Below are 7098 nucleotides of genomic sequence, written 5' to 3' on the forward strand. Positions count from 1 at the left end.
AGTAACAACCTGAGAAATCCATCCGGTTTCGTCTTTGTTATCGAATCGACTTAAAGCCAGATCGTCACATTGGCCGCTTTTCTGTCTGAGACTGTTACATTTATCGTCTGCAAAGCTATGTCGCGCGCTGCGGTATGCGGAGACAATAAAAGCACCATATTAGAACACAGAAGAAGCTTCTAATTTGAAGTAATAGCCAGTAAGAAGTAGTACAATTCAAGTTGCAATTGTCGATTAATCACGTTTTAGCTGGCTTTGGTGGGTTGGACATGACGTAGGACCTTAAGATTTTGCATGAAAGGAAGACTAGCAGCCGCGTTGCACGGGAGAATGTGAAAAGTGTTCATATGTAGTAACAACCTGAGAAATCCGTCCGGTTTCGTCTTTGTTATCGAATCGACTTAAAGCCAGATCGTCACATTGGCCGCTTTTCTCTCTGAGACGGTTACATTTATCGTCTGCAAAGCTATGTCGCGCGCTGCGGTATGCGGAGACAAAAAAACACCATAGCAGAACACAGAAGAAGCTTCTAAGTTGAAGTAATAGCCAGTAAGAAGTAGTACAATTCAAGTTGTAGTTGTCGATTATTCACTTTTTAGCCGGCTTTGGTGGCTTTGACATGACCTAGGACCTTAAGATTTTGCATGAAAGGAGGACTAGCAGCCGCGTTGCACGGGAGAATGTGAAAAGTGTTCATATGTAGTAAAAACCTGAGAAATCTGTCCATTTTCGCCATTTGTTATCGAATCGACTTAAAGCCAGATCGTCACATTGGACGCTTTTCTCTCTGAAACGGTTACATTAATCGTCTGCAAAGCTATGTCACATGCTGCGGTATGCGGAGACACTAAAAGCACCATAGTAGAACGCAGAAGAAGCTTCTAAGTTGAAGTAATAGCCAGTAAGAAGTAGTACAATTCAAGATTTAGTTATCGATTATTCACTTTTTAGCCGGCTTTGGTGGCTTGGACATGAGGTGGAACCTTAAGATTTTGCATGAAAGGAGGACTACCAACCGCGTAGCACGGGAGAATGTGAAAAGTGGTCATATGTAGTAAAAAACTGAGAAATCCGTGGGTTTTCGTCATTTGTTATCGTATCGACTTAAAGCCAGATCGTCACAATGGCCGCTTTTCTCTCTGAGACGGTTACATTTATCGTCTGCAAAGCTATGTCGCGTGCTGCGGAATGCGGAGACACTAAAAGCACCATATTAGAACACAGAAGAAGCTTCTAAGTTGAAGTAATAGGCAGTAAGAAGTAGTACTATTTAAGTTTTAGTTGTCGATTAATCACTTTTTAACCGGCTTTGGTGGCTTGGACCTGTCCTAGGACCTTACGATTTTGCATGAAAGGAAGACTAGCAGCCGCGTTGCACGGGAGAATGTGAAAAGTGTTCATATGTAGTAAAAACATGAGAAATCCGTCCGTTTTCGTCATTTGTTATCGAATCGATTTAAAGCCAGATCGTCACATTGGCCGCTCTTCTATCTGAAACGGTTACATTTATCGTCTGCAAAGCTATGTCGCGTGCTGCGGTATGCGGAAACACTAAAAGCACCACAGTAGAACTCAGAATAAGCTTCTAAGTTGAAGTAATAGCCAGTAAGGAGTAGTACAATTCAAGTTTTAATTATAGATTATTCACATTTTAGCCGGGTTTGGTGGCTTGGATATGACCTAGGACCTTAAGAATTTGCATGAAAGGAGGACTAGCAGCCGCGTTGCACGGGAGAATGTGAAAAGTGTTCATATGTAGTAAAAACCTGAGAAATCCGTCCGTTTTCGTCATTTGTTATCGAATCGATTTAAAGCCAGATCGTCACATTGGCCGCTCTTCTCTCTGAAACGGTTACATTTATCGTCTGCAAAGCTACGTCGCGTGCTGCGGTATGCGGAGACACTAAAAGCACCATATTAGAACACAGAAGAAGCTTATATGTTGAAGTAATAGCCAGTAACAAGTAGTACAATACAAGTTGTAGTTGTCGATTAATCACTTTTTAGCTGGCTTTGGTGGGTTGGACATGACCTAGGACCTTAAGATTTTGCATGAAAGGAAGACTAGTAGCCGCGTTGCACGGGAGAATGTGAAAAGTGTTCATATGTAGTAAAAACTTGAGAAATCCGTCCGTTTTCGTCATTTGTTATCGAATCGACTTAAAGCCAGATCGTCATATTGGCCGCTTTTCTCTCTGAGACGGTTACATTAATCGTCTGCAAAGCTATGTCGCGTGCTGCGGTATGCGGAGGCACTAAAAGCACCATAGTAGAACAGAGAAGAAGCTTCTAAGTTGAAGTAATAGCCAGTAAGAAGTAGTAATATTTAAGTTTTAGTTGTCGTTTAATCACTTTTTAACCGGCTTTGGTGGCTTTGACATGTCCTAGGACCTTAAGATTTTGCATGAAAATAAGACTAGCAGCCGCTTTGCACGGGAGAATGTGAAAAGTTTTCATATGTAGTAAAAACCTGAGAAATCCGTCCGTTTTCGTCATTTGTTATCGAATCGATTTAAAGCCAGATCGTGACAATGGCCGCTCTTCTCTCTGAAACGGTTACATTTATCGTCTGCAAAGCTATGTCGCGTGCTGCGGTATACGGAAACACTAAAAGCACCACAGTAGAACTCAGAATAAGCTTCTAAGTTGAAGTAATAGCCAATAAGAAGTAGTACAATTCAAGTTTTAATTATAGATTATTCACATTTTAGCCGGGTTTGGTGGCTTGGATATGACCTAGGACCTTAAGAACTTGCATGAAAGGCGGACTAGCAGCCGCGTTGCACGGGAGAATGTGAAAAGTGTTCATATGTATTAAAAACCTGAGAAATCCGTCCGTTTTCGTCATTTGTTATCGAATCGACTTAAATTCAGATCGACACATTGGCCGCTTTTCTCTCTGAGACGGTTACATTAATCGTCTGCAAAGCTATGTCGCATGCTGCGGTATGCGGAGACACTAAAAGCACCATAGTAGAACACAGAAGAAGCTTCTAAGTTGAAGTAATAGCCAGTAAGAAGTAGTACAATTCAAGTTTTAGTTATCGATTATTCACTTTTTAGCCGGCTTTGGTGGCTTGGACATGAGGTGGGTCCTTAAGATTTTGCATGAAAGGAGGACTAGCAACCGCGTTGCACGGGAGAATGTGAAAAGTGTTCATATGTAGTAAAAACCTGAGAAATCCGTGGGTTTTCGTCATTTGTTATCGTATCGACTTAAAGCCAGATCGTCACATTGGCCGCTTTTCTCTCTGAGACGGTTACATTTATCGTCTGCAAAGCTATGTCTCGTGCTGCGGTATGCGGAGACACTAAAAGCACCATATTAGAACACAGAAGGAGCTTCTAAGTTGAAGTAATAGCCAGTAAGAAGTAGTACAATTCAAGTTGTAGTTGTCGATTAATCACTTTTTAGCTGGCTTTGGTGGGTTGGACATGACGTAGGACCTTAAGATTTTGCATGAAAGGAAGACTAGCAGCTGCGTTGCACGGGAGAATGTGAAAAGTGTTCATATGTAGTAACAACCTGAGAAATCCGTCCGGTTTCGTCTTTGTTATCGAATAGACTTAAAGCCAGATCGTCACATTGGCCGCTTTTCTCTCTGAGACGGATACATTTATCGTCTGCAAAGCTATGTCGCGCGCTGCGGTATGCGGAGACACTAAAAGCACCATAGTAGAACACAGAAGAAGCTTCTAAGTTGAAGTAATAGCCAGTAAGAAGTAGTACAATTCAAGTTTTAGTTGTCGATTATTCACTTTTTAGCCAGCTTTGGTGGCTATGACATGACCTAGGACCTTAAGATTTTGCATGAAAGGAGGACTAGCAGCCGCGTTGCACGGGAGAATGTGAAAAGTGTTCATATGTAGTAAAAACCTTAGAAATCTGTCCATTTTCGCCATTTGTTATCGAATCGACTTAAAGCCAGATCGTCACATTGGCCGCTTTTCTCTCTGAGACGGTTACATTTTTCGTCTGCAAAGCTATGTCGCGTGCTGCGGTATGCGGAGACACTTAAAGCACCATAGTAGAACACAGAAGGAGCTTTTAAGTTGAAGTAATAGCCAGTTAGACGTAGTACAATTCAAGTTTTAGTTGTCGATTATTCACTTTTTAGCCGTCTTTGGTGGCTTGGACATGACCTAGGCCCTTAAGATTTTGCATGAAAGGAGGACTAGCAGTCGCGTTGCACGGGAGAATGTGAAAAGTGTTCATATGTAGTAAAAACCTGAGAAATCCGTCCGTTTTCGGCATTTGTTATCGAATCGACTTAAAGCCAGATCGTCATATTGGCCGCTTTTCTCTCTGAGACGGTTACATTAATCGTCTGCAAAGCTATGTCGCGTGCTGCGGTATGCGGAGACACTAAAAGCACCATAGCTGAACACACTAGAAGCTTCTAAGTTGAAGTAATAGCCAGTAAGAAGTAGTACAATTCAAGTTTTAGTTATCGATTATTCACTTTTTAGCCGGCTTTGGTGGCTTGGACATGAGGTGGAATCTTAAGATTTGGCATGAAAGGAGGACTAGCAGCCGCGTTGCACGGGAGAATGTGAAAAGTGTTCATATGTAGTAAAAACCTGAGAAATCCGTGGGTTTTCGTCATTTGTTATCGTATCGACTTAAAGCCAGATCGTCACATTGGCCGCTTTACTCTCTGAGACGGTTACGTTTATCGTCTGCAAAGCTATGTCGCGTGCTGCGGTATGCGGAGACACTAAAAGCACCATATTAGAACACAGAAGAAGCTTCTAAGTTGAAGTAATAGCCAGTAAGAAGTAGTACAATTCAAGTTGTAGTTGTCGATTAATCACTTTTTAGTTGGCTTTGGTGGGTTGGACATGACGTAGGACCTTAAGATTTTGCATGAAAGGAAGACTAGCAGCCGCGTTGCACGGGAGAATGTGAAAAGTGTTCATATGTAGTAACAACCTGAGAAATCCGTCTGGTTTCGTCTTTGTTATCGAATCGACTTAAAGCCTGATCGTCACATTGGCCGCTTTTCTCTCTGAGACTGTTACATTTATCGTCTACAAAGCTATGTCGCGCGCTGCGGTATGCGGAGACAATAAAAGCACCATATTAGAACACAGAAGAAGCTTCTAAGTTGAAGTAATAGCCAGTAAGAAGTAGTACAATTCAAGTTGTAGTTGTCGATTAATCACGTTTTAGCTGGCTTTGGTGGGTTGGACATGACGTAGGACCTTAAGATTTTGCATGAAAGGAAGACTAGCAGCCACGTTGCACGGGAGAATGTGAAAAGTGTTCATATGTAGTAACAACCTGAGAAATCCGTCCGGTTTCGTCTTTGTTATCGAATAGACTTAAAGCCAGATCGTCACATTGGCCGCTTTTCTCTCTGAGACGGATACATTTATCGTCTGCAAAGCTATGTCGCGCGCTGCGGTATGCGGAGACACTAAAAGCACCATAGTAGAACACAGAAGAAGCTTCTAAGTTGAAGTAATAGCCAGTAAGAAGTAGTACAATTCAAGTTTTAGTTGTCGATTATTCACTTTTTAGCCAGCTTTGGTGGCTATGACATGACCTAGGACCTTAAGATTTTGCATGAAAGGAGGACTAGCAGCCGCGTTGCACGGGAGAATGTGAAAAGTGTTCATATGTAGTAAAAACCTTAGAAATCTGTCCATTTTCGCCATTTGTTATCGAATCGACTTAAAGCCAGATCGTCACATTGGCCGCTTTTCTCTCTGAGACGGTTACATTTTTCGTCTGCAAAGCTATGTCGCGTGCTGCGGTATGCGGAGACACTTAAAGCACCATAGTAGAACACAGAAGGAGCTTTTAAGTTGAAGTAATAGCCAGTTAGACGTAGTACAATTCAAGTTTTAGTTGTCGATTATTCACTTTTTAGCCGTCTTTGGTGGCTTGGACATGACCTAGGCCCTTAAGATTTTGCATGAAAGGAGGACTAGCAGTCGCGTTGCACGGGAGAATGTGAAAAGTGTTCATATGTAGTAAAAACCTGAGAAATCCGTCCGTTTTCGGCATTTGTTATCGAATCGACTTAAAGCCAGATCGTCATATTGGCCGCTTTTCTCTCTGAGACGGTTACATTAATCGTCTGCAAAGCTATGTCGCGTGCTGCGGTATGCGGAGACACTAAAAGCACCATAGCTGAACACACTAGAAGCTTCTAAGTTGAAGTAATAGCCAGTAAGAAGTAGTACAATTCAAGTTTTAGTTATCGATTATTCACTTTTTAGCCGGCTTTGGTGGCTTGGACATGAGGTGGAATCTTAAGATTTGGCATGAAAGGAGCACTAGCAGCCGCGTTGCACGGGAGAATGTGAAAAGTGTTCATATGTAGTAAAAACCTGAGAAATCCTTGGGTTTTCGTCATTTGTTATCGTATCGACTTAAAGCCAGATCGTCACATTGGCCACTTTACTCTCTGAGACGGTTACGTTTATCGTCTGCAAAGCTATGTCGCGTGCTGCGGTATGCGGAGACACTAAAAGCACCATATTAGAATACAGAAGAAGCTTCTAAGTTGAAGTAATAGCCAGTAAGAAGTAGTACAATTCAAGTTGTAGTTGTCGATTAATCACTTTTTAGCTGGCTTTGGTGGGTTGGACATGACGTAGGACCTTAAGATTTTGCATGAAAGGAAGACTAGCAGCCGCGTTGCACGGGAGAATGTGAAAAGTGTTCATATGTAGTAACAACCTGAGAAATCCGTCCGGTTTCGTCTTTGTTATCGAATCGACTTAAAGCCAGATCGTCACATTGGCCGCTTTTCTCTCTGAGACTGTTACATTTATCGTCTGCAAAGCTATGTCGCGCGCTGCGGTATGCGGAGACAATAAAAGCACCATATTAGAACACAGAAGAAGCTTCTAAGTTGAAGTAATAGCCAGTAAGAGGTAGTAAAATTCAAGTTGTAGTTGTCGATTAATCACGTTTTAGCTGGCTTTGGTGGGTTGGACATGACGTAGGACCTTAAGATTTTGCATGAAAGGAAGACTAGCAGCCGCGTTGCACGGGAGAATGTGAAAAGTGTTCATATGTAGTAACAACCTGAGAAATCCGTCCGGTTTCGTCTTTGTTATCGAATCGACTTAAAGCCAGATCGT

This window comes from Schistocerca gregaria, unplaced genomic scaffold, assembly GCF_023897955.1.
Source record: "Schistocerca gregaria isolate iqSchGreg1 unplaced genomic scaffold, iqSchGreg1.2 ptg000229l, whole genome shotgun sequence".
Classification (NCBI taxonomy): domain Eukaryota; kingdom Metazoa; phylum Arthropoda; class Insecta; order Orthoptera; family Acrididae; genus Schistocerca; species Schistocerca gregaria.